Source organism: Tachyglossus aculeatus, chromosome 11 (genome assembly GCF_015852505.1).
Source record: "Tachyglossus aculeatus isolate mTacAcu1 chromosome 11, mTacAcu1.pri, whole genome shotgun sequence".
NCBI lineage: Eukaryota > Metazoa > Chordata > Mammalia > Monotremata > Tachyglossidae > Tachyglossus > Tachyglossus aculeatus.
Window position 1 is genome coordinate 47,575,821 of NC_052076.1, and position 27,345 is coordinate 47,603,165.

The window sequence follows — 27,345 nt, forward strand, 5'->3', positions numbered from 1 at the left end:
TCTAAAAGGGGGAGACGGAGAACAAAACCAAACATACTAACAAAATAAAATAAATAGAATAGATATGTAATAAATAAATAGAGTAATAAATAAATAGAGTAATAGAGCAAACTGGTACTTCCACGTAGCCAAAGCAAAGACCTTCCCATCCTCCTCACCTCCAGACCCCCAAGCTCCTCAAGTCCCAGCCCATACAGAGGGGGAGAAGGGGGAGAACTAGGAAGACAAGGAGGAGGTAAGGGCTGGAAAGGATCAGATCTGTATCATCATCATCATCAATCGTATTTATTGAGCTTACTGTGTGCAGAGCACTGTACTAAGCGCTTGGGAAGTACAATCTGTATTCCTTAGGAAGTTCAGCAGAGGAGGACAGAGAAAACACATTCATTAAAAAAAATACTATTTGTTAATCACTTACTATGTGCCAGGCGCTGGTAAGCGGTGGGGCAGGTACAAGATCATCAGGTTGGACACAGTCCATGTCCCCAGTGGGGTTCACAGTCTTAATCCTCACTTGTAAAATGGGAGTCTGAGGACCTGGGTTCTGATCTCAGCTCTGCTACCTGCCTGCTGTGTGACTGTGGGCAAGTCACTTAACTTCTCTGTGCCTCAGTTTCCTCATCTATAAAATGAGGATTAAACACCAGTCCTCCCTCCATCATCATCATAATAATAATGGCATTTGTTAAGCGCTATGTGCAGAGCACTGTTCTAAGCGCTGGGGGGGATACAAGGTGATCAGGTTGTCCCATGTTGGGCTCACAGTCTTAATCCCCATTTTACAGATGAGGTAACTGAGGCTCAGAGAAGTTAAGTGACTTGCCCAAGGTCACACAGCAGACATGGCGGAGTCGGGATTTGAACCCATGACCTCTGGCTCCAAAGCCCATTCTCTTTCCACTGAGCCACACTGCTTTTCTAGTCAAAGTCATAGACTTTGAGCCCCATGTGGAACCGGCACTCTGTCCAGCCTGATTATACTGAATCTACCCCAACGCTTAGTACAGTTCTTGGCATCTAAAAAGCTTTCATTCATTCATTCAATCCTATTTATTGAACGCTTACTGTGTGCAAAGCACTGTACTAAGGGCTTGGGGGAGTACAGTGCAACAATAAACAGACACATTCCCTGCCCACAACAAGCTTACAGTGTAGAGATAAACCAAAATAATAATAATATTATTATTTTCCCCACAGTCCCACCTTTCCCTTCCCCAATGAAGCAACGTGGCTCAGTGGGAAAAGCCCGAGCTTTGGAGTCAGAGGTCATGGGTTCAAATCCCGGCTCTGCCAATTGTCAGCTGTGTGACTTTGGGCAAGTCACTTCACTTCTCTGGGCCTCAGTTCCCTCATCTGTCAAATGGGGATGAAAACTGTGAGCCCCCTGTGGGACAACCTGATCACCTATCCTCCCCAGCGCTTAGAACAGTGCTTTGCACGTAGTAAGCGCTTAATAAATGCCATTGTTATTATTATAACCTGAGTGAGAGGCCTCAGTGAGGGGTTTGTCAATAGGGATGATCTTTGAAACTTTTTTGTTCCATTGCTTTTTTGACATTTGGATCCAATACACACCCAATACCGCCCAGTGTCAGAAGGGTTGGAAGAGCTGCCTCAGCAGCCCCTAAATGTTCTCCAAAGGGATTTAGAAGAGGCTTTCCGGAGCACACGCCGCATCTCCAGAGACAAGCAGGTGTTTTCCAGTCAAGGGAATTGTTTACATTTGTGGGCGTAACACTGACACCTGAAATGGAAAATGCTTTCGCCTGATCAAGGCAGCTTATAAATAGAAATGCATCTAATTAGCATCCTAATATGCAATTTTTCCGTGTTTGTTTGCACCATTTGTTTCTCATAGTCATAAATTTGGTTAATACAAATTCTTTTTTAAAAAAATTATTGCTTAATTATAATCTCTTGCAGATGTTGTGAGTGACTCTATCTTTTTGGTAAACCCACAGGGCGAAGGCTTGGCTCTCGCAGAGATTGGAGGGAGGGATTTCTGTTTAGGCAAGGTAGTTTTCATTGCTCAGGATGGGCCGGCAGCACTGGCCAAAGCCGGGGCTGCTGCCGTCAGAATCCATCCAAGCTTTCTTCTTCTCCTTTGTAAGTTTTGGCAGATGAGCAGGCGGAGATTGACAGCTACGCTAAGTTGTGGTGGGATGGTTTGAGGATAAACATGTGTCTAAGGAGATAGTACAAGGATCTTCAACTTTAGTTCCCTAGGGGAATGTCATAATTGAAAATTAGTTAGTCAGGGAACCATGACGCTGTTCATGTTAAGTATTTTGCCTACTGGTGGGGGCCAGGAGGTCCAGAAGTTCCATGTTGTTCCCACTGTTCATCCTTTCTACCTTCTTTCCATCACGCTGAGGGATATTTTCAGGTGTGAAACCAAGAGCAAAACCGTCGTCCTCCGTTCCACTAAGTTTCAGTGCCTGCCCTGCCTGAATCCTGGAAGAGATTATTGACTTGATGATCATATTCCAGTGCTTGTGATAGCATACTGACTCTTTCAACAATTCAGATTTGTCGGGAAGGCTGATGTGTTTCCTAACTGATGTATTAAATAGATGTTGTGATATATTGGAAATGAATGCAGAGTAAATAGGGACTAGTTTAGAGGGCACCCAAGGACCATGGAGAATGCTGGTTTGCTTTTGGCGGGGATGCTGATTCCAAAAGAGCAATTATTTTGCCAACTCCTATTGCCCGTTATCAGTGGTTACTATTAACAGGAAGGTTGGACTGCGCTGTAAGAAGATAACCTGTCAGACTGTCTCCAAGGCTTAAGTTCATTGAAATGTTGTGGAATTGAATCAGAATGCTTTCTTAATTGGATGCCAAAGTCACCTCTCTATAATGGTGCTGAACTATATTGCTGTTAATGTGCAATAAAGCTAAATTCTAATTAGATACCACCACTCTAGATTGTACAGATTAGCTCAGCCCTAGGCAACCTATGAGATATGAGGGGTGACGATATTCAATTTTGGGGTTGTAAGAAGGGGAAAAACAGAAAAAGATGCCCTAAACATCTCCCATTTCCCCAGCCCCGTAGTGTGTACCTATTCTTATATTCTGCCATTTCCCCTATCCGTAATTGATTTTAAAATCTGTCTTCCCCTCTACCGTGTAAACTCCTTGTGGGCAGGGATCACGTCTGCCAAATCTGTTGTATTGTGCTCTCCCAAGCACTTAGTGTCGAGCTCTGCACACGGTAAGCGATCAATAGATACCATTGCCGGATAAACATCACGCGCCTCACCAAACTCAAACCTGGCTCACCGGAGGAGTCACCCAGTGAACTTTAATCTGGCAGTGCAGTAAACAAAAGAAAAACAGGGTATAGGCAGAAAATACCACTACATCATGTAACAGCCAGACACTTTTGGATGATAACAAAATGGCAAGATGTGGAGTTGCTGTCTCGGCACCGAGAAGCAGCATGGCTTGAGAGAAGCAGCATGACCATGAGGATAGAAGATAGAGCATGGGACTACGAGTCAAAAGGACCTGGGTTCTAATCCTGGCTCCGCCACTTGTCTGCTTATGACCTTGGGCAAGTCATTCACTTCTCTGTGCCTCAGACACCTCATCCGTAAAAGGGAGATTAAGATTGTGAGCCCCATGTGGGACATGGACTGTGTCCAACCTGATTAGCTTCTATCTACCCCAGCACTTAGTACAGTGCGTGGCACATAGTAAACGCTTAACGAAAAGTGCTTTAAAAACAGAATGAGACTATACTACCCAGTGAAATACAGCGCACAGCACAGATACAGGTTCGGGGTACCCCTACTGAAGGCTGCCCCTTTCCAGTGCTTAGAGCAGTGCTTTGCACATAGTAAGCTCTTAACAAATGCCATCATCATTATTATTATTATTCAGAGCAATGCAATTTGTGTGTCAGATTTGCAATCAGAATATCCTCAGGAGCTGGACTCCCAAATCGGCTTAGAGGAAGAATAACCCTTTGCCTTCTTTTAAAACAAAAGAGCTCTACTGCCATCATCAGCACCTGTACCACAACGATAACAACCAGCCAGGAAGGAAATAAAAATTCCATTAGGATCAGGATGAGTTTATCATACTGACTCCAAAGCCAACACACTCACTCCGTGGGAGATCCCAATGCAAGGATGGCAGGGATGTCAAAGTATGGAGAAAAAAAAGTAATCGGACCCCATGAGATTGTAAGGCTCAGTCACAATGATCCATTCTTGCTCAGTGAATTAGCTAGTCATCACAATATGATTTGCCTCCCCAAATAATCAATCAGTCAATCAGTGGTATTTATTGAGTGCTTACTGTGTGCACAGCACTGTACTAATCACAGAAAAAAAGACATCTTGGATGTACCAAGGTTGAAACAGTGACTTCTCATAGACTATATCATCATTCATTCATTCATTCATTCAATCATATTTATTGAGCGCTTACTGTGTGCAGAGCACTGTACTAAGCACTTGGGAAGTCCAAGTTGGCAACATATAGAGATGGTCCCTACCCAACAATGGGCTCACAGTCTAGAAGGGGGAGGCAGACAACATGTGGTCAGGTGTCATCAGAATAAATAGAAGTAAAGCTAGATGCACATCATTGACAAAATAAATAGAATAGTAAATATGTACAAGTAAAACTAAATAGAGTAATAAATCTGTACAAACATATATACAGGTGCTGTGGGGAGGGGAAGGAGGTAGGGTGGGGGGATGGGGAGGGGGAGAGGAAAAAGGGGGCTCAGTCTGGGAAGGCCTCCTGGAGGAGGTGAGCTCTCAGAAGGGCTTTGAAGGGAGGATCTCCTATCCTCCTTTCTCTCCCCACTTCAGTCTATACTTCACGCTGCTGTCTGGATCATCTTTGTGCAGAAACGCTCTGGGCATGTTACTCCCCTCCTCAAAAATCTCCAGTGGCTAACGGTCAACCTACACATCAAGCAAAAACTCCTCACTCTCGGCTTCAAGGCTGTCCATCCCCTCGCCCCCTCCTACCTCACCTCCCTTCTCTCCTTCTACAGCCCACCCTTCCTAGAAACTAGAATGATATTCATTCAGTCAGTCAGTCTTATTTATTGAGCGCTTCCTGTGTGCATGCACTGTACTAAGCTGTTGGCTTAGTACAATATAACAATAAACTGACACATTTCCTGCCCACAGTGAGCTTACAGTCTAGTGGGGGATACATATGGACTACTGCAGCATTAGACGGTAAGCTTCATATGGGCAGGGGACATGTTTGCTAGTTCTGCCCTATTGCACTCTCCCAACTACTTAGTACAGTGTTCTGCACAAAGTAAGCACTCGATAAACACCACTGATTGACTGATTAGGAGTTTTCCTTTCCTCCGTTCCTGACCCCTAATTAGCCCTTACTGGAAACTTGCATATTTACTGCGTCTTTGTGAATATTTCTTTGTCTCTGTGTACCAGTCTATCTCTTGGAGATGGTTTGTCTTTATTCTTTTCAATTTCGGGCTCTTCCTTTTCCAACCCAGCAATTCAGAGGGCACACAGCCTGCTAGAGCTGTAATTTCATGACTGAAAATTAAATGACCGTTCAGATGGAACTCAGGAAAATCCCACTAACCAAAATATAAAGTTAGACTGGGATAAGCACATTCTAAGGAGGGAAGACAAGCGGAAGAATCGGAAACTTTGAAAGCCCATAATCAGATTGTAGTGGATCTGCAGATTCAGAGTTTCATAGTTATAATGATGGTATTTGTTAAGCGCTTACTATGTGCCAAGCACTGTTCTAAGCACTGGGGTAGGTACATGGTAATCAGGTTGTCCCACATGGGGCTCACAGTCTTAATCCCCATTTTCCAGATGAGGGAACTGAGGCACAGAGAAGTTAAGTGATTTTCCCAAGGCCCACAGCAGATAAGTGATGGAGCCAGAATTAGAACCCATAATAATAATTATAATAATGATGGCATTTATTAAGTGCTTACTATGTGCAAAGCACTGTTCTAAGCGCTGGGGAGTTTACAAGGTGATCAGGTTGTCCCACGGGGGGCTCACAGTCTTAATCCCCATTTTACAGATGAGGGAACTGAGGCCCAGAGAAGTGAAGTGACTTGCCCAAAGTCACACAGCTGACAATTGGCAGAGCTGGGATTTGAACCCATGACCTCTGACTCCCAAGCCTGGGCTCTTTCCACTAAGCCACGCTTTTATCCTGACAGCCGACTGGTTAATCTGAGGTAAAAAAAATCTATAATTCAATTGATAGTATTTATTGAGCACCTACTGAGTGCAGAGCACTCTTCTAAGCCTCAGAAGAGTACAATAGATTGGCGGAGACATGATCCTTATTCACAGAGAACTTACACGCTGACGGCTTAAAACAAACCAGAAACTTTAAGGAAAGGGTCTGGCATAAAATCAGATCCGGAGACCTGAAGAAGTCTAAAGATGGTACTGATTCTTTACTGATACTAGTACGATTTAATCCAGTTACTGGTGAAACTAATTAATTGTGGGCCTCCTTGCAAACATACAGTTTTCTCCTCTATAATATGGGGATTCAATACCTATTCCCTCTCCTTCTTAGGCTGTAAGTCCCAGTTAGTACAGGGACCTGATTGTCCTGTTCCTATCCTAGTGCTTAGTTCAGTGCTTGGCACCTAGTAAGCGCTTAAAATACTATTATGATTATGATTATCATTGTTATTATTTGCACTAGGCCCCTTCTCATCCTCACATCATGCTCACTCTTGCTAGGCTCGCCACTCCCACTTGTCTGCCAGCCTAGTAGACCTCCTCTTCCCTACAGCCTCTTCTTTTTGTCCGATTTACATCCGGTACTTTCCACTTGGTTGTTTCTCCTCTTATCTTCTCATTAAGTAGTCTGAGCTGGTGCACACACTGTGTAGTTTATCCGACACTTGGATTTATGTAGCCCACAAAAGCAGAGTAGTGGAATATGGCAAATTGATTACAGTTCTCAAGACAAATCAGTGAATTGCATTAACCTCCTTTCTCATCCTCATCCCTAGTCAGAGGGAAGTAAAGCTCAGTACTGCACTTTTTTTTTTTAATGTACACAGTACAAGGCCAAATGTCTGCTAGTGGTAATGATAAAGAGCCAAATGCCTGTAATTTTAAGAGTCTCACATTAAAGATCTCATCCACTCTGCAAGCCCAAGCAGATAATGTGATCGGAAGTGTAGCCTGAAGCGCTTTACTTTGGACAAGCAAATCCCTGAGGATTTCACTCAAGATAGCTGAGAGCATATTTACTCAGGACTAATGGTCTTACGCTGTTATCAAAAAAGTAAGGGATTCCTTTGCAGTTAATCCAACAGATTGTTAGAAGTCCTCCACCAGCCACTCCTGTCCGCATAACCCCCTTCTCCCTCAATACTCTCTTTTCAGTGGTTTCAGAAATATAGCTGGTGAACTTCAAGAAGGTCATTGTGGTGGAAAAAGGTATCACTGTCTTTAACTCAAATGTAGCCGATCCTTCTGTTTGTTTTAAAGAGTAGGAGGGAAATTACGGTTATAGTTATTCTCTTTTTAATTGCAAAAGAAAAGTTATGGTTCAATAAAATCCCTCTTCTTGCCAACGTGAGATGAATGGCTTAACTATAGCTGGATACAGGCCCGCACCTTGGAGCATTTAGTTATTAGATTCTGGTTTTCTTTCCCTTGTAATCTGAAGGTGGGGTGCTATAAATATTTGAAGACTAGTGTGAGGGAAAACATTCCTATCTAAATGAACGTGGTTTTATTTCTGGTTTGTCCTCTGGCCAGACTCCACTGGGTAGCATCAGCAACAGATATCTTCCTTCCTTCCAGCATGGCTCAGTGGAAAAGGGCACAGGCTTTGGAGTCAAATCCCGGCTCCGCCAATTGTCAGCTGTGTGACTTTGGGCAAGTCACTTAACTTCTCTGTGCCTCAGTTACCTCATCTGTAAAAGGGGGATTAAGACTGTGAGCCCCCCGTGGGACAACCTGATCACCTTGTCACCTCCCCAGCGCTTAGAACAGTGCTTTGCACATAGTAAGCGCTTAATAAATGCCGTCATTATTATTCCTTCGATCCACTTTGAATCCAGTATCTCCACTGATAGCGTTTCTTCCATGTGCTGATGGAGCGGCTGATGGTATATCAGGCAACGGCAACAGCCCCGGCTCTTGATCTCCAGGACTCTACTTTCAAAAGTAGACAACTCCAACTCAGACATAGCTGCATGCCGAGGAAGATAATTAAAATCCACATTATCAGGGCTTAGTTGCTGCTATTGGGCCTTTGGCAGCTGTCTTTCTCTGAGAGATCCATCTTCTCCATGAATTGAACCTAGCTTTGACATATTGCGAGTCTGGGGATCTGACACCGTCAGCAGACTACAGACAGAAAGTTTTCCCGAAGGTCGTTACTTGGACTTTTTCCAGATAAGTAAGTTTCCTTTTCCCAGAGAAAGAGACAAAAGAGCTTAAGAGAATTGTGAGACGTGCATTCTTCCCACCGGTTTTGACTCCCGCCCCATTCATTAGTGTGGCCGAATGAGACCAGTAGTACTGCTCAGATACAGTATAAAGCAGGTCAAGGAGAAAACTTCATCAAGGCTTTGGTTTGATCAGCAGGTAGGCATTTGTCTTCAGTGGCAGAACAAGTGATGTATGGGCTATCATAATGCAGCATTGGCAAATGCCGTTTTCCGGGCGGCCACGTACACCTGGTCTTGGGATAGGCAGTGGGAAGAGTTGAGGTAAGAGATGGATATTGTGGATGATGGTCAAATTCTCAAACGCGTGTAAGCCAATGTACAAACTTACAGAGCCGGTCAGTCCTAACTCCTCCTGAATAAGCCTCAAATCTCTTTTTCTAGGTTTTCCCCTCGTCTGCACCTTCCTTGTAAGCTGCAATATATTCTCTGTAGGCCGGGTTCCCTTTGGGGCTTTGGGGCCCAAACTACGGTAACACCTTCTTGAAGGTGGCATTTTCTCAGCAGACATTTGCCTGGTGGTTTGCTGGGCCCCTGGAAAATTCTCTTGCTGATTCCTCTCTGATTGGCCTTATGGCAGATTTATTGTATTTCTTTCCCTGTCTTTCTTATGGCTCTAGTAAGCTAAGACCCAGGCATTATCCAAGGAGTTCAGCTTTCAAACCACCACAGCTGCAACACCCACAAAACTGACAGAAGGATGGAAAGAGGGAAAAGAATCCGGATGAGGGAGTGGGTATTGAGTCTGTCAGTCAGTCAACTGTATTTATTGAGCATTTACTGTGTGCAGAGCACTGTAATAAGCATTTGGGAGAGTACAATCATTCCCTTTCCACAGTGAGCTTACAGACTACAGAGGGTGATGGACTTTAATGTAAATAAATAAATTACAGAAATATACATAAAGTGCCGTGGGGCTGGGAGGAGGGATGAATAAAGGGCGCAAGTAAAGGGACGCAGAAGGGAGTGGGAGAAGAGGAAAGGAGGGCTTAGTCAGGGGAGGCATCTTGGAGGAGATAAGGCTTTGAAAGGGAGTAGGTCGGGGGTCAGAGTCCATTGTGGAGCATAAATGACTGTAGGATGATGCTCACGCAGTTAATAACTAAGAATTCCAGAGCTCCATACATCAACATTCAAGGGCAAGGCGATGTCACAAGCCCCCAGCCATGTGACCCGAGCTGCTGAAGCTGTTGCTTCTATGGCCACCTCTGCTTCCAGCAACCTGGCCAACTGAGGCAGAGTATTTCCCGTTGCCATTTGAGTGGAAGCAGAGGTAGAACAGCCTCAACATCCCGGGCCAGATGAAGTGACCGTCTATCCTGGTAGCAGTCCTGGAGGTGCTGGGTGGTGGCGGCCCTCCCCTAGGGCTGTATAGGAAAGAAACACCTAGGATTCGGGTTCAAATCCCGGCTCTGCCAACTGTCAGCTGTGTGACTTTGGGCAAGTCACTTCACTTCTCTATGCCTCAGTTCCTCGTCTGTAAAATGGGGGTGAAGACTGTGAGCCCCACGAGGGACAACCTGATCACCTTGTAACCCTCCCCAGCGCTTAGAATAGTGCTATGCACATAGTAAGTGCTTAATAAATGCCATTATTATTATTATTATTATTCTTACTAGTCCTAGCCACGCCACAAACTCCCACCGATTCCTGGCCCCAGGTCAGATCAAAACCTCCATGGCAGAAATGCTCACAGGAGCACTGGGGGGAGAGGAGGAGGAGGAGGACTTGTAGCCTTCTTTTCCACCCTGCTGAATCTGCCGCGGGCTTTTCAGGTGGTGGGAGGAACGCCAAACATCTTGACCACTACACCCATTTCAGTGAGGGCCTGGAAGGAAGGTAGGCACAGTTTCCGCCCTCTGGACTGTGAGCTGGTTTTAGGCAGGGAATGTGACTACCAACTTATATTGCATTTTCCCAAGCGCTTAGTACAGTGCTCTGCACACAGTAAGTGCCCAATAAGTAGCTTTGATTGATTGATTGAAGGGTAGGGGGAAACGGGAACAAGGCTTTGCTCCTGCAGGGTCTTGGCCAAGAAAAAGGGAGGGCTGCTCCACAGCCTAGGTGAGTGAGACACTTGACTGACTGCTGAAAAGGGTCCCAGGCCCTGGGATGTGCTCAGGCTCAGGGATTTTGGAAAGTGATAATAATAATAATAATAATTTGCTATTACTATTATTATTGTGGCACTTGTTTATCGTTTAGTATGTGCCAGACACTGTTCTAAGCACCGGGGTGGATACAAGATAATCAGGTTGGACGCAAAACCCTGTCCCACATAGGGCACACAGTCTTAACCCCAATTTTACAGATGGGGGAACTGACGCACAGGGAAGTTAAGTGACTTGCCCAAGGTCACACAGCAAACAATCGGCAGAACCGGGATTAGAACCCAAATCCTTCTGGCTCCCAGGCCTGTGCTCCATCTGCTAGGTCAGAGAAGCAGCATGGCTCTGTGGAAAGAGCCCGGGCTTTGGAGTCAGAAGTCATGGGTTCGAATCCCGACTGCCAATTGTTAGCTGTGTGACTTTGGGCAAGTCACTCAACTTCTCTGTGCCTCAGTTACCTCATCTGTAAAATGTGAGCCCCATGTGGGACAACCTGATCACCTTGTATCCCCCCAGCACTTAGAACAGTGCTTTGCACACAGTAAGCACTTAACAAATGCTATCATTATTATTATTATTATGCTGCATCATGAAATGGGGAGAAAAGAGAGAAACTGTGCAGAAGCACAGCCTAAGCCCTCCTTTCCTCTTCTCCCACTCCCTTCTGAGTCCCTTTACTTGCTCCCTTTATTCATTACCCCACCCAGCCCCACAGCTCTTATGTGCATATCTGTAATTTATTTACTTATATTAATGTCCATCTTCCCCTCTAAACTGTAAGCAGAAGCAAGGTAAAGGGAGGGGAGATCAAAAAGATCTTATAGGTGGAATTTGTACTTTTGCTGTCCTAGGGTTAGTTTTAGGTGATCTTTTCTTGTCTTTTAGAGAAAGAGAAGCCGGGGGCATCGCATTAGCTGTGTAGGTCCCAGGCTGGGAGTTAAGAGGCTCAGGTTCCGGCCCGGGTTTGTCTATGTGTAATGAAGGATGGGGACGGAACCTAACTTCTCTGCTAGCTTCTCCAAATGCTTCAAGGCAGGTCCTGAGAACAAATGAAGCGGGCGACCAACCTCCTACAGTGCTTAAGGTGCCAGACATGCCAAAGAAACAGAACCACAGGCCACCGTGGCTGGCCTAGAGACTTGGCCAGGGAGCTGGTTAAAGCACTGAAGTGCTGGGAGGAGAAACACAAAGGGAGGTTTGGAGGCAGCAATTTAAGTGGCGAATGGGGGTTTGGAGTTTAGAGAGTACCGGGAATTTCAAAGTAAGGGAAGGCTGGGCCCCATCCACCTGAAGCCCCATTTCTTTCTAGCCTTGCCCTTCAAACGCTCATCCCAAGGCTCCAGAGCAGCCTCTGGTTTTCCGTGACAGCTCCGGGGGTTGGATTAAGCTGCCTACTGGAGATCTCCCCTGTGACTAGAAAGATCCCGATTACAAGGATAATTTTGGACCCATATTTAAATGCCGTTTAAATCCAGCACTTCACACGGTCTTGTAGTTACCTAGGGGCCTTCTACTCTGTGAATGTCAGAAAGGAGGACTATGTCAGCCTCCGGGGAGTCATTAACATTCCATCATGCAAGCAAGCCCAGGAGGACTCTTCAGTGTACGTGTTAACACAACAGTGCACGTATTCCGGCAAGGAATCCTCTGACTGCAGGGGCACATGGATGCACTCTCTAGCCAATGGAAGATTTTCACAGGTCACCGGATGGTAAAGACACGGTCACAAGGTGTTCTTTTGTAAGTGGCATCTGTGCAATGCAGTAGTGATCACCATTGGCTCATGATCTTCAAATCCAAAGGGCAAAGTGATAGAGATTTCTTTATAGCGGAGGACTACCTCACAGTCTAATGCCATTTATTAATAATAATAATAATAATGGCATTTATTAAGCGCTTACTATGTGCAAAGCACTGTTCTAAGCGCTGGGGAGGTTACAAGGCGATCAGGTTGTCCCACGGGGGGCTCACAGTCTTCATCCCCATTTTACAGATGAGATAACTGAGGCTCAGAGAAGTGAACTGACTTGCCCAAAGTCACACAGCTGAAGTGGCGGAGCTGCGATTTGAACCCATGACCTCTGACTCCAAAGCCCGTGCTCTTTCCACTGAGTCACAGTTTATGGTTTTTTGTTTTGGTTTGGGTTTTTTTGGTGTTTGTTAAGTGCTTACTAGGTACCAGGCATTATCACTCAGTGCTTGGGTAGATTCCAGCTAACCAGGTTGGACACAGTCCATGTCTCACATAGTCATCCCATTGTTGGGTAGGGACCGTCTCTCTATGTTGCCGACTTGTACTTCCCAAGCGCTTAGTCCAGTGCTCTGCACACAGTAAGCGCTCAATAAATACGATTGAATGAATGAATGACTCCCCCATTTTATAGACGAGGTAACTGAGGCCCAGAGAAGCTAAGTGACTTGCCCAAAATCACGCAGCAGATATGTGGCAGAGCTGAGATTAGACGCCAGATCCTTCTAAATCCCAGGCCCGTGTTCCGTCCGCAAGGCCATGCTGCTTCTCAGGTTCTTTTATGTTTTCTACAGAAGCCTTCTACAGAGGCCTTTAAAAATAGCCCTTTTAAGGAGAAGGAATCCTCTTGATAAATGGCTTAGAGAAAAGAACAAGTGCTGGTTCCTCGGGAGCAGACTGGGGGTCCAGGTAGTAACCATTCATTCATTCATTTGTATTTATTGAGCGCTGACTGTGTGCAGAGCACTGTTATAAGCGCTTGGAAAGTACAATTCAGCAATAAAGAGACAATCCCTGCCCACAATGGGCTTACTGTCTAGGGATCAGGGGGAAGAGGAGGGAGACAGACAACAGAACAAGTAAACAGGCATCAATATAAATAAACAGAATTATTGATATGTACATATGTATAGCCCCCCATGGGACAACCTGATCACCTTGTAACTTCCCCAGCGCTTAGAACAGTGCTTTGCACATAGTAAGTGCTTAATAAATGCCATTATTATTATTATTATTATTATTATAGTACAGAGTATGAAGCAGTGCATTCCTTTCTATTCCAAAGAAACAGATCATTCTCCAACTGACTTGGTACGCCAGATTTCCCATACCCCTTATGTACATAAGAGAAGCAGTGTGGCTCAGTGGAAAGAGCCTGGGCTTTGGAGTCAGAGGTTGTGGGTTTGAATCCCGGCTCTGCCACGTGTCTGCTGTGTGACCTTGGGCAAGTCATTTAACTTCTCTGGGCCTCAGTGACCTCATCTGTAAAATGGGGATTAAGACTGTGAGCCCTGCGTGGGACAACCTGATCACCTTGTATCCCCTCCAGTGCTTGGAACAGTGCTTTGCACATAGTAAGCACTTAACAAATGCCATCATTATTATTATTATTACATACCTGACATAATCTAATGCTTGAGCACTAACTCTTACATATCCTCCTTACCTTCTTTCTTCTACCAGTAATTTATTTTAGCATCTCTCTCCCCCACTGAAGAGTAATACTAATAATGGCATTTATTAAGCACTTACTATGTGCAAAGCACTGTTCTAAGCTCTGGGGAGGTTACAAGGTGATCAGGTTGACCCACGGGGGGGCTCAAAGTCTTAATCCCCATTTTACAGATGAGGTCACTGAGGCACAGAGAAGTTAAGTGACTTGCCCAAAGTCACACAGCTGACAATGGGCAGAGGCAGGACTTGAACCTATGACCTCTGACTCCAAAGCCCGTGCTCTTTCCACTGAGCCACACTGCTTCTCTGTGAAATGTATGCTCCTTGAGGGCAGGGATCATATTTTCTGACTGTGTCATAGTCTCCCAAGCACTTAATACAGCACTCCGCAGATACTAGATAAATACCACTGATGGATCGATTTGTGAAACTGCTGGCACTTTCTTCAGTCTGGGAGTGCTGCCCTGGGATACAAGAGGTTTAATAAACCCAGTGCGGAAGTGGGGAAAAAAGTTTTCTCGGTTGCTGAGCCTCACCCTCCCTTATTCACTTGATCAATGTGCTGGGAGACATGAAAGGGTGAGCTTTTGAAACCTCCCGGCGAAAGGAAATAGCAGTTCAAAAGCACACCAGAGGCAGGCTTTAAACCCAAAATGACACCAGTATTACGCTATGCAGCTGCTTATCGTCTCCTAAATCTGTTCAGTGAGCACTTTCCCTCTTCTGTAGTGGGGAAACAAACCCTACGTTTTAAATACCAGCCCTGGCAAATCTGTTTCTGTAGTGGGGAAGCAAACCCTATGTTTTAAATACCAGCCCTGGCAAATCTGTTTCGGGTCTAGCTATGGTTTTAGCCATTGGTTTCCCAGCCTTACTTTTCATCCTAGAAAAGCAAAATTGGTAATATATGTGTTTTGTCGCCGAAATCACTAAATGGGCCTTTGCAGGCCAAGACAGTAAGGCCATGAGAGCAATTCAAGCTTGATGGTGAGCCAAGCTTCGTGATTCCCTTGGGAGTGGTCATTCTCAAGAGCTGATGGCTGGAGACAGTGGCTACAGCTCTGTTTTCCACCATCTCTCCTTCTCCTCTGCTCCCCCATCCCAAATTCCACCCTCCCCACACCACCCCGGCACCCTCGCGCAAACCTGGGCTTGAGGGTTGTCCGCAGAGCAAGAAGAGGCAAGCAAGGCCCAAAGACCTCGCTGCCCTTCAGATTTTATTTTAATGGTATTTGTTAAGGGCTTCTTCTGTGCCAGACCCTGTACTAAGCACTGGGATAGCGCCACATGGGGCTCACCATTTTAATCCCCATTTTACAGATGAGGGAACTCGGGGACCGAGAAGTTAAGTGATTTGCCCGAGGTCACACAGCAGATTAGAGAACCAGCGTTCTCTGCAGACTTTCGATTTGTTTGGGTGGAGTTGAGACCAGAATGGATTTCCGCAACTGGGGATTTGTGGAAGAGAAAGCAAGAGAAGCAGCGTGGCCCAGTGGAAGGAGCCCGGGTTTTGGAGTCAGAGTTCATGGGTTCAAATCCCGGCTCCGCCAATTGTCAGCTGTGTGACTTTGGGCAAGTCACTTCACTTCTCTGGGCCTCAGTTACCTCATCTGTAAAATGGGGATTAAGACTGTGAGCCCTCCGTGGGACAACCTGCTCACCTTGTAACCTCCCCAGCGCTTAGAACAGTGCTTTGCACATAGTAAGTGCTTAATAAATGCCATCCTTATTATTATTATTAAGTGGCAGGGCTGGGATTAGAACCCAGGTCCTCTGCTCTTTCCACTAGGCCTCGCTAGACATTTACTGATGGGAGGATACCTGGGACAGTCTCAGAGGGAGGATAAGTAGTGTGGGTCTCCCAAATAGTGTGTTATGTCTCTGTGGGCCTTATCCATTGTGAGCTTTTTGTCGATTGCCGACCACCTCTAAAGTCTGCATGCCAACAGGGCTAAACCAGTGCTTTCTGCTGAAAAATACAGTCAGCAGAAATGTCTGTCTCCCCTTCCTAGACTGTGAGCCCACTGTTGGGTAGGGACCGTCTCTATATGTTGCAAACTTGTACTTCCCAAGCGCTTAGTACAGTTTTCTGCACACAGTAAGTGCTCAATAAATCCGATTGAATGAATGAATCCCCCGCCCTACCTCCTTCCCCTCCCCACAGCACCTGTATGTATGTTTGTACAGATTTATTACTCTATTTATTTTACTTGTAACTTATTTACTATTCGATTTATTTTATTTTGTTAATATGTTTTGTTTTTGCTGTCTGTCTCCCCCTTCTAGACTGTGAGCCCGCTGTTGGGTAGGGACCGTCTCTAGATGTTGCCAACTTGCACTTCCCCAGCGCTTAGTCCAGTGCTCTGCACACAGTAAGCGCTCAATAAATACGACTGAATGAATGAATTAATTAATTTCCAAAGCGCTTAGTACAGTGCTCTGCACAAGGTAAGCGCTCAGTAAATACGACTGAATGAATGAATGAATTTCCAAATCGCTTAGTACAGTGCTCTGCACAAGGTAAGTGCTCAATAAATACTATTGAATGAATGAATGCCCCCAGCGCTTAGAACAGTGCTTGACACATAGTAGGTACTTAATAAAAACAACAGCAATAATAGTAATTATAATATTAATAATCAGAGTCTTCATTGCCTCGGTGGTCAAGCTTTCAAAGGCCTGAATCCGACCACTAGAGGGCAGTGATATTGAATGTGCTCCACTGCCTTTCACAAATAATAATAATAATAATAATAGCTTTTATTAAGCACTTACTATGTGCAAAGCACTGTTCTAAGCGCTGGGGAGGTTACAAGGTGATCAGGTTGTCCCACGGGGGGCTCACAATCTTCATCCCCATTTTACAGATGAGGAAACTGAGGCCCAGAGAAGTGAAGTGACCTGCCCAGTCACACAGCTGACATTTGGCGGAGCCGGGATTTGAACCCACGACCTCTGACTCCAAAGCCCGGGCTCCTTCCACTGAGCCACGCTGCTTCGCTTGCTTTCTCTTCCACAAATCCCCAGTTGTGGAAATCCATTCTGGTCTCAACTCCACCCAAACAACAAATAGAAAGTCTACAGATTCATAATAGCATGTTGTAGCCATGAGCTGTCCTTAATAAATAACATCTATTTTTAAATAACCCAAATTCACCCATGCCTGATGAGCTGAAACAATACTCTTGTCACCTTTCCATCATTCATTCATTCACTTGTTTAATCGTATTTATTGAGCGCTTACTGTGTGTAGAGCACTGTACTAAGCGCTTGGGAAGTACAAGTTGGCAGCATATAGAGACGGTCCCTACCCAACAGCAGGCTCACACCATTTTGATAATGGAGTTGTCATTTTAGCAAGTGAGGAAATGCTGTGGGATTTTAGCGCATTTCTCTTGTCCTACCCTACATGTAAGTCATGTAGTGTAGTGCTCCTAAATCAACTCCCCGGCTATTAAGTCAGTGATGCATTCATTCATTCATTCAATCGTATTTATTGAGCGCTTACTGCATGCAGAGCACTGTACTAAGCGCTTGGGAAGTACAAGTTGGAGACATAAAGAGATAGATGGTCCCTACCCAACAACGGGCTCACAAAGCTCCTTACAGCCCCTGGCATTGCAGGGAGCCTCATATCCCTTCTCGACTGTGAGCCCGCTGTTGGGTAGGGACCGTCTCTATGTGTTGCCAACTTGTACTTCCCAAGCGCTTAGTACAGTGCTCTGCACACAGTAAGTGATCAATGAATATGATTGAATGAATGAATATGCCTGAGATTGCCAAGACTCATATCCTTTCTCGACTGTGAGCCCGCTGTTGGGTAGGGACCGTCTCTATGTGTTGCCAACTTGTACTTCCCAAGCACTTAGTACAGTGCTCTGCACACAGTAAGCGCTCAGTGAATGTGATTGAATGAATGAATGAATATGCCTGAGATTGCCAAGTACATTTCACATCCAGCGCTTAGAACAGTGCTTTGCACATAGTAAGCGCTTAATAAATTCCATTATTATTATTATTATTATTATTATTATTATTGCCGGGCCCCTGTACAGTGATACAGCTCAGCTTGATAACATTCTTTGGCTAAAATCGGGATCTCGCGGGACAATAATGATTACAGTGGGAAAAATTCATTAAGCACGGTTTGTGTGTGACTAATGTGAAAACAATCCAAAAGAAACAGCAAGGTTTGAAAAGAAAGAGCCATTGCAAGCTACAAAACAGCATCCCGAGAAAAGTGTCAGGAATGAGGTTGAAAAGTAGACTGGATCAAACCCCAGAGGGTCAACACCCAAGTCCTGTACTGGCAGATAAAGTGACCTAGAGATGGGTAATTTCTACTGATTATCCAAGTATTTCACACCTCTGGACCTTTTGAGGTTCCAATAAATGACATCATCTTTTAGATGAGCAGGCTGAAAAATGGGATTCATTCATTCATTCATTCAATCGTATTTATTGAGCGCTTACTGCGTGCAGAGCACTGTACTAAGCGCTTGGGAAGTACAAGTCAGCAACATAATCTTCCAATAACTAAAGAACTGGGGGGACCTGCCAACTTGTACTTCCCAAGCACTTAGTACAGTGCTCTACGCACAATAAGCACTCAATAAATACAATTGAATGAATGATCAAATGAATGAGGGAGGGGAGAAGTGTCCCCACTCTGAGTTTGCATTTGATCATCCTCCCAAGTCAAGCTCTTCTTTCTGAGCTGTAAACTCCTAGCGATTTCCTCACCTTCCCAGTATTCCTTGCCTTTTTTTTTTTTTTGATGTTAAGGAGAGCACAGGGAAAGGGATTTCCCTGTTTGTGTAGGTAATAATGATAATAATTATGGTATTTGTTAAGTGCTTACTATGTGCCAGGCACTGTTCTAAGCACTAGAGTGGATATAAGGTAAACAAGTTGTCCCACGTGGGGCTCACAGTCCTAATCCCCAGTTTACAGATGAGGTAACTGAGGCACAGAGAAGTGACTTGCCCAAAGTCACACGGCAGGCAAGTGGCGGAGACGAGATCAGAACCCACGACCTCCGACTCCCAAGCCCGGGCTCTTAATGGAATAGGGCTTTGAAAGACAGAAAATAATCCTCTGAACCAAAATTTGTACTTCAGAGCAAGTGTTTGATCCTATCTTTGGGTGAATCAGTTCTCGATTATTCAGCATTAGGTCATTCAGGGACAGATTATCCAACCCTCTTGCTTCTTTTTGATTTACTCATTTGCTCCATTTTACTATTAATTCCCTCCACGAAGAGTACATTAGTTCAGTGTTTGCTTTTAGCCATTAAATACTTCTGATGGTGATGAGAGCGGGTAGATGAAGATGTTTGAGAGGTAATCCTTTTATATATGCCTCCCCATTATAGTGTAAGCTCCTCGGAGCAGGGAATGTGCCATTTGCTTGTTTTGAACTTCTCAAGTACTTAGTACAGTGCATTGCTCTAAACTGTAAACTTGTCTCTAGACCGTAAACTAATTGTCAGCGGTGAACGCGTTTACCACCTCTGCTGTTTTGTATTCGCCCAAGCGCTTAGTACAGTTCTCTGCACGCTGTAAGCACTCAACAGATACCATTGATTGATTGTACCCAGTGGGCGATCACTAAATAAATACTACTACTACTACTACTACTAAATTCAAATTCATTTTAAATGTGGATTCATATCACCTAGCTTATTTCTTGGGCTAATTTTCTGAAAGTCTTGAAAAAGAAGAAGTCTTCTAGACTGTGAGCCCACTGTTGGGTAGGGACCGTCTCTATATGCTGCCAACTTGTACTTCCCAAGTGCTTAGTACAGTGCTTAGCACACGGTAAGCGCTCAATAAATACGCTTGAATGAATTAAGTGATTTATATTCTATATGTTGCCGACTTGTACTTCGCAAACACTTAGTACAGTGCCCTGCACACAGTAAGCTCTCAATAAATACGATTGAATGAATGAAGTGATTTATATTCTATATGTTTCCGACTTGTACTTCCCAAGCACTTAGTACAGTGCTCTGCACACAGAAAGCACTCAATAAATCTGATTCAATCAATCAATCAATCATATTTATTAAGCACTTACTGTGTGCAGAGCACTGTACTAAGCGCTTGGGAAGTACAAGTTGGCAACATATAGAGACGGTCCCTACCCAACAGTGGGCTCACAGTCTAGAAGGGGGAGACATTGAATAAATGAATGAATGAATGAATCCCAAGCTGGTAATTATTCCTGTGCTTCCTGCCTTCTTGTATAGCTTTTGAAATCATTAATGCAAATGTAGATTTAGACTTAAGTAAAATTAGAATTAAGATAAATAATTACCCCCCACACACACACACACATGCTACTCCTCTCATGTCTGCTGAAAGTAACTCACTCTCCTCCCTATTCATTTCCCAAGCATAACAGAACAAATGGTAGTGGAATTTAAATAAAAGCAAAGGAATTTAAGACCCAATGGAAGGTTCATCCAACACAGTAGCCTATCTATAACAGAGGCAGCGGAAGTTTTGGAAGAACTGTTTGGTCATTGCTCCTTTTTATGGTGTTTGTTAAGGGCCCACTATTGTGAGCTTACTATTGCTCCCTCTAATAATAATAATAATAATGGTATTTGTCAAGTGCTTAGTATGTGCAAAGCACTGTTCCAAGTGCTGGGGAGGTTACAAGGTGATCAGGTTGTCCCACACGGGGCTCACAGTTTTAATCCCCATTTTACAGTTGAGGTAACTGAGGCACAGAGAAGTGAAGTGACTTGCCCAAAGTCACACAGCTGACAGTTGGCGGAGCCGGGATTTGAACCCATGATCTCTGACTCCAAAGCCCGGGCTTTTCCCCCTGAGCCACGTTGTAGACTGTAAGCTCTTTGTGGGCAGGAAGCATGTTTACCAACTCTGTTATATGTATTCCCCCAAGCACTTAGCACAGTGTTCCGCCCAGTAAGTACTCAATAAATACAATTAATTGATTGATTGAAGCACGTACCATGTGCCAGACACATTACTGAGCGCTGGGGTAGATACAAGATAATAATAATAATAATAATAATAATAATAATAATAGCATTTATTAAGCACTTACTATATGCAAAGCACTGTTCTAAGCACTGGTGAGGTTACAAGGTGATGAGGTTGTCCCCAGGGGGTGCTCACAGTCTTAATCCCCATTTTCCAGATGAGGGAACTGAGGCCCAGAGAAGGGAAGTGACTTGCCCAAAGTCACACAGCTGACAAGTGGCAGAGCCGGGATTTGAACCCATGACCTCTGACTCCAAAGCCCGGGCTCTTTCCACTGAGCCACGCTGCTTCTCTAATAATAATGATGGCATTTATTAAGCACTTACTATGTGCAAAGCACTGTTCTAAGCGCTGGGTTAGATACAAGATAATCAAGTTGTCCCACGTGGGGCGCACAGACTTCATCCCCATTTTCCAGATGAGGGAACTGAGGCCCAGAGAAGTGAAGTGACTTGCCCAAAGTCACACAGCTGACAAGTGGTGGAGCCGGGATTCGAACCCATGACCTCTGACTCCAAAGCCCGGGCTCTTTCCATTGAGCCACGCTGCTTCTCTAATTGGGTTGGACACAGTCCCTATCCCACAGAGGGATCAGAGTCTTAATCCTCATTTTGCAGATGAGGTAACTGAGGCACAGAGAAGTTTAGTGACTTTCCCAAGGACAAAAAGCAGGTAAGTGGCAGAGCTGGGATTAGAGCCCACGTCCTCTGGCTCCCAGGCCTGTGCTCTTTTCATGAGGCCACGCTGCTTCTTAATATCTGTCTCCGACTGTGAGCCCGCTATTGGGTAGGGACCGTCTCTATATGTTGCCATCTTGTACTTCCCAAGCTCTTAGTCCAGTGCTCTGCACACAGTAAGCGCTCAATAAATACAACTGAATGAAAATGACCGTCTCTATATGTTGCCAACTTGTACTTCCTAAGCACTTAGTCCAGTGCTCTGCACACAGTAAGCGCTCAATAAATACGACAATGAAAATGACCGTCTCTGTCTTTTGCCAACTTGTACTTCCCAAGCGCTTAGTACAGTGCTCTGCACACAGTAAGTGCTCAGTAAGTACGATTGAATGAATGAATGAAATGAATGAACATCCGCCAAGCTAGCTCTCTTCCTCCCGTCAAAGCCCTACTGAGAGCTCACCTCTTCCAGGAGGCCTTCCCACACTGAGCCCCCTCCTTCCTCTCCCCCTCCCCATCCCCCCTGCCTTACCTCCTTCCCCTTCCCACAGCACCTGTATATATGTATATATGTTTGTACGCATTTATTACTCTATTTATTTATTTATTTTACTTGTACATTTTTATTCTATTTATTTTATTTGGTTTATTTGTTTTGTTGTCTATCTCCCCCTTCTAGACTGTGAGCCCGCTGTTGGGTAGGGACCGTCTCTATATGTTGCCAACTTGGACTTCCCAAGCGCTTAGTACAGTGCTCTGCACACAGAAAGCACTCAATAAGTATGACAATGAATGAATGAATCACAATCCAAATGGCTAGCTAGCAATGTACATCGCACAAATATAACTTTTCCCTCTACATCCCTAGCTTAGTACAGTGCCTGACATATAGTAAGCGCTTAACAAATCCCATAATTATTTCTCTCTAGAAATCCATTAAGGGCCATATAACCTTGAGTCTCTCCAAGACACAATGTGTCTGGTGAATAATAACACCTTGCCCCCCTCCAGCTGGCTCCTTAAGAAAATGCTGAAATGAAGGAGGTTTTCCCAACAAAACAAGAATTGCATCAACCATTCTTAATAACTCTTCATTTAAGCTATAAAAGGACACTTACAAAAGTTGACGGGGGCCATGCCAATTAAATTAGGAAACATATGCGGTCTTCCTAGTCAAACAAGGCCAAATCATTTAAAGGCAATGTCGATTTTCATCCAAAGAAAGTCTGCACAGAACCGAAGAATCGGTTTGGAGCTACTTATTGAAGCAGCGTGGCTCAGTGGAAAGAGCCCGGGTTTTGGAGTCAGAGGTCACGGGTTCAAATCCAGGCTCCGCCAACTGTCAGCTGGGTGACTTTGGGCAAGTCACTTCACTTCTCTGGGCCTCAGTTCCCTCATCTGTAAAATGGGGATCAAGACTGTGAGCCCCCCGTGGGACAACCTGATCGCCTTGTAACCTCCCCAGCGTTTAGAACAGTGCTTTGCACATAGTAAGCGCTTAATAAATGCCATCATTATTATTATTATTACTTATTCTATTAAAGCTACTGAAGGCCGGGGTTGGGATGAATGTGGCCCCAAGATGCAGACCGTGTTAAAGGACTACACAGGAAAAAAGAGTTTCCAGCGTACCACCGATCTGCACTTTCCACGGAGATCCCAGTTGGTTTCTAGAGCAAGAAGAAGAGGTGCTGCAGGAGCATGACCAGAGCACAGTTTTAAAAAATAAAATATAGTTGAAGACTACTAACAAACGCCAACGGTAAACCATGCTGGCCTACAGCATTCAGGGAGTTGGGAGGGAGCGGGAAGTGGCAGCATTAGCTACTAGAGAAGCAGCGTGGCTTAGTGCCAAGAGGCTTGAAAGTCAGAGGACGTGGGTTCTAATTCTGGCTCCGCCACTTGCCTGCTGTGTGACCTTGGGCAAACCTCTTAACTTCTCTGTGCCTCGGTTACCTCATCTGTAAAAGGGGGAGTCAGACTGTGAGCCCCACGTGGGACAACCCGATTACCTTGTACCTACCCTAGCACTTGGAACAGTATGTTGCCAACTTGTACTTCCCAAGCTGTTAGTACAGTGCTCTGCACACAGTAAGCACTCAATAAATACGATTGAATGAATGCTTGGCACATAGTAAGCGCTTAATAAAGAGCTCACCTCCTCCAGGAGGCCTTCCCAGACTGAGACCCCCTTTTCCGCTGCTCCTCCTCCCCTCTGCTCTACCCCTCACCCCACCCCACAGCACCTGTGTGTATATGTACATATTTATTATTTTATAGTTCCATTTATTTTATTAATGATATGTATAAATCAATAATTGTATTTATATTGTCAGTATTGATGCCTGTCTGTTTTGTTTTGTTTTGCTGCCTATCTCTCCCCTTCTAGTCTGTGAGCCCGTTGTTGGGTAGGGATTGTCTCTATTTGTTGCCGAATTGTACTTTCCAAGCGCTCAGTCCAGTGTTCTGCACACAGCAAGCACTCAATAAATATAATTGAGTGAATGAATAAATACCATAATTATTATTATTCCCAATTTTTTTATGGTATTTGTTCAGGGCTTACTATGTGCCAGGCACTGTACTAAGCCCTGAGGTAGATACAAATTAATCATATTGGACACAGCCTATGTCCTAAGAGGGGCTCACAGTATTAATCCCTACTTTACAGATGAGGTAACCAAGGCACAGAGACGTTAAGTGACTTACCTAAGGTCACACAGCAGACAAGTGGCAGAGGTAGGATTAGAATCCATGTCCTCTGACTGGCAAGACCCACATTTTATCCACCAGGCCATGCTGCTCCCTATCCATTCTAGGCAGGTTGATCACTCAGGGTGCCTTCCAATTCTGTGTTTTTCAGTACAGGTTTTCTTTATCCCGTGATGCAGGGCAGCCAAACGGAGAACAGCAATAGGCCTTCCGAGGAAACTTTCGAGCAAAGGATTGATCATTTGTTCCCCATGGGATCAGACTGTCAGACACGTAGAGGTGTTTTCCATCAAATTTACCATCAGCAGATTCATTTTTTTAATATGAAGAGCACTAATTGGGTAGGCGTGTGATCAGAGGCAAAAGAGTCAAAGACCGCTATTTTACCAAAGAGCCGATCTCTGCGTTAAAATACATAAATTGGAGTAACCGACATCACTATCGGTTGCCCAAAATTGATTACCCTGAAGACTTTTGTGGATTCACCCGCAGAAAGATAACTGCATTAAAATATATAAATTGGAGTAACCAACATCACTGTCGGTTGCCCAAAATTGATTACCCTGACGATTTTTGTGGATTTGCCCGCAGAAAGATCAGGTTTTGTGTATGATTTGCAATCTGTGGTTTCCACCTTGCTTTACTTAAAAGGGACTCCCAAAGTGTCTCCTTCTTCAGCTGCATCTCAGCTCCCAGCAACTCGACCACATTGCACATTCCGGGTGAGGAGCAGCTCATTAGCACAGCTCTCTGTAAGATGCCCTTGAGTGATTTTTTTTTTTCAGGTGTAAATGCCAGGGGAGGCTACACCAGGTCCTCACGTTCTTTCATCTCGGCAGGGTTTTGCCCTTTCTCACAGCGTGGCTTCGACAGAAGGCTCTGGGCTGCTGTGTGTGCGGAATACAAACCAACTCCCAGGTTCAGAGCATGACAAGAATTCCATTCCAAGATTTGAGGGAGGGGGGAAGAGGTTCTTGCTCTCTCCTTTTTTTTTCTATTTTGAATGCTGTATGCTCCCGGGGTCTTTGGGAAAAGTTTGGAGAGCTGTCTTGTTCCTTAACTCTTAGAGAAGCAGCATGGCTCAGTGGAAAGAGCCCGGGCTTTGGAGTCCGAAGTCAGGTTCAAATCCCGGCTCCATCAGTTGCTCCTTTCCACTGAGCCACGCTGCTTCTCAGTGTAGTTGTCAGCTTTCATTGTCCTCTGACAGTGAATGGTCTTGGGAAGATCTTTGGAAAGAAAGTGCTCCCTAGTTGATTTTTGGTGCACAACATTACCATTACTACTATTCTATTTATTTTCTTAATGATGTGCATCTAGCTTTGTTTCTATTTATTCTGATGTCCACCTGTTTTGTTTTGTCGTCTGTCTCCCCCTTCTAGACTGTGAGCCCGTTGTTGGGTAGGGACCATCTCTATATGTTGCCAACTTGGACTTTCCAAGCGCTTAGTACAGTGCTCTGCACACAGTAAGCTCTCAATAAATATGATTGAATGAATGAATGACTTACTACTATTCTATTTATTTTCTTAATGATGTGCATCTAGCTTTATTTCTGTTTATTCCGATGACTTGACACCTGTCCACCTGTTTTGTTTTGTTGTCTGTCTCCCCCTTCTAGACTGTGAGCCCGTTGCTGGGTAGGGACCGTCTCTATATGTTACCAACTTGTACTTCCCAAGCGCTTAGTACAGTGCTGTGCACACAGTAAGCCCTCAATAAATACGATTGAATGAAATGAATGGTCAGCTGTGTGACTTTGGGCAAGTCACTTAGCTGCTCTGGGCCTCAGTTGCCTCATCTGTAAAATGGGGATGAAGGCTGTGAGCCCCCCGGGGGACAACCTGATCACCTTGTAACCTCCCCAGCGCTTAGAACAGTGCTTTGCACATAGTAAGCGCTTAATAAATGCCATCATCATTATTATTATTAACTCCTTCAGCCTAGGCGATTCCTGAGTAACTGAGGTAGCCCTTATTAAAGGAGAGGAGGGGAAAAACAGGCCGTACCCCAGTGCCAGAAGAGCAGCAGTTCTTGCGGGGTGGGTGCAAAGGAAGGTGGGAGAAATTAGTCGGTGGGGGATTGTTGCTAAGCATACATCCATTTTGCAGTCTTCCTTTTGCGTTGGAAATGAACCGCAGGGACGACATAATGGGGTAGAAAGTCTTGTCTTAGTGCACACACAGCAACTACCATTAGCGTTAATGGGACTTAGGCACACACCGAGAGGCGAGTGTGCCCTGAAGCTACAAATCTACTCAGCAATTTTATTATGTAAATAAATGGTGCTTGCACATACACCTGCTGTTGCGGCTTGTGGTAATGTTCATGACAAGATATGTAAACAAACAGCTATTCAAGTCTATTGGATTTATATCTTTCTCGCGGTCCATTATATTACCTCTCGATTACATGTAGGCACCGTTCGGTTGCCGTGCCAAATAAAGGAATCCCTTTTCCTCTTTAAGTAATCTGTATCAATTTTTAATTGACCTGGGATGAGGGGCTTATTATTACTAATAAATCAAAATGAACTGAAGCAATTGGAGCCTAGCTCTCAGAAGTCTACCATTTACATGGAAGTTTCTTGAGACTTTCTAAGGTTCTTGGGAGTCCCTAATTTTTTATTGCCCTCTTTGAAAGGAGCCAAAGGTATTTTAAAATGATCGCCCATCTCCTCTTAAGTACTGCCAGTTTTCTACTTTGGCAGAAAATTCACAGAATACCCGGAAAATTCCTCACTGGCCTACAAAACCATTCCTCAACGGCACAAGAGCAGTGGTGTGAAAATTAAGGCAGCTCCAGAGCATGGGGAAATGGGGAGGGGAGGGTGATCAGAAAGGAGCAGAGATGCTGGAAAACAGAGTGAGAAACAACTGTTAACAACACCACCAAGCTCACCTGGGGGTTGTCTTTGAGTCCTCTCAATCAATCAATCAATCGTATTTATTGAGCACTT

The 27,345-nt window shown here is 44.7% G+C and overlaps 1 protein-coding gene across 8 annotated transcripts in view; it reads left to right on the forward strand.

The window, feature by feature from the left end:
- Nucleotides 1-27,345, forward strand: part of ACSF3 (acyl-CoA synthetase family member 3) — a 243,014-nt gene that overhangs the window by 169,071 nt on the left and 46,598 nt on the right. The gene's annotated exons all lie outside the window — the stretch shown is intronic.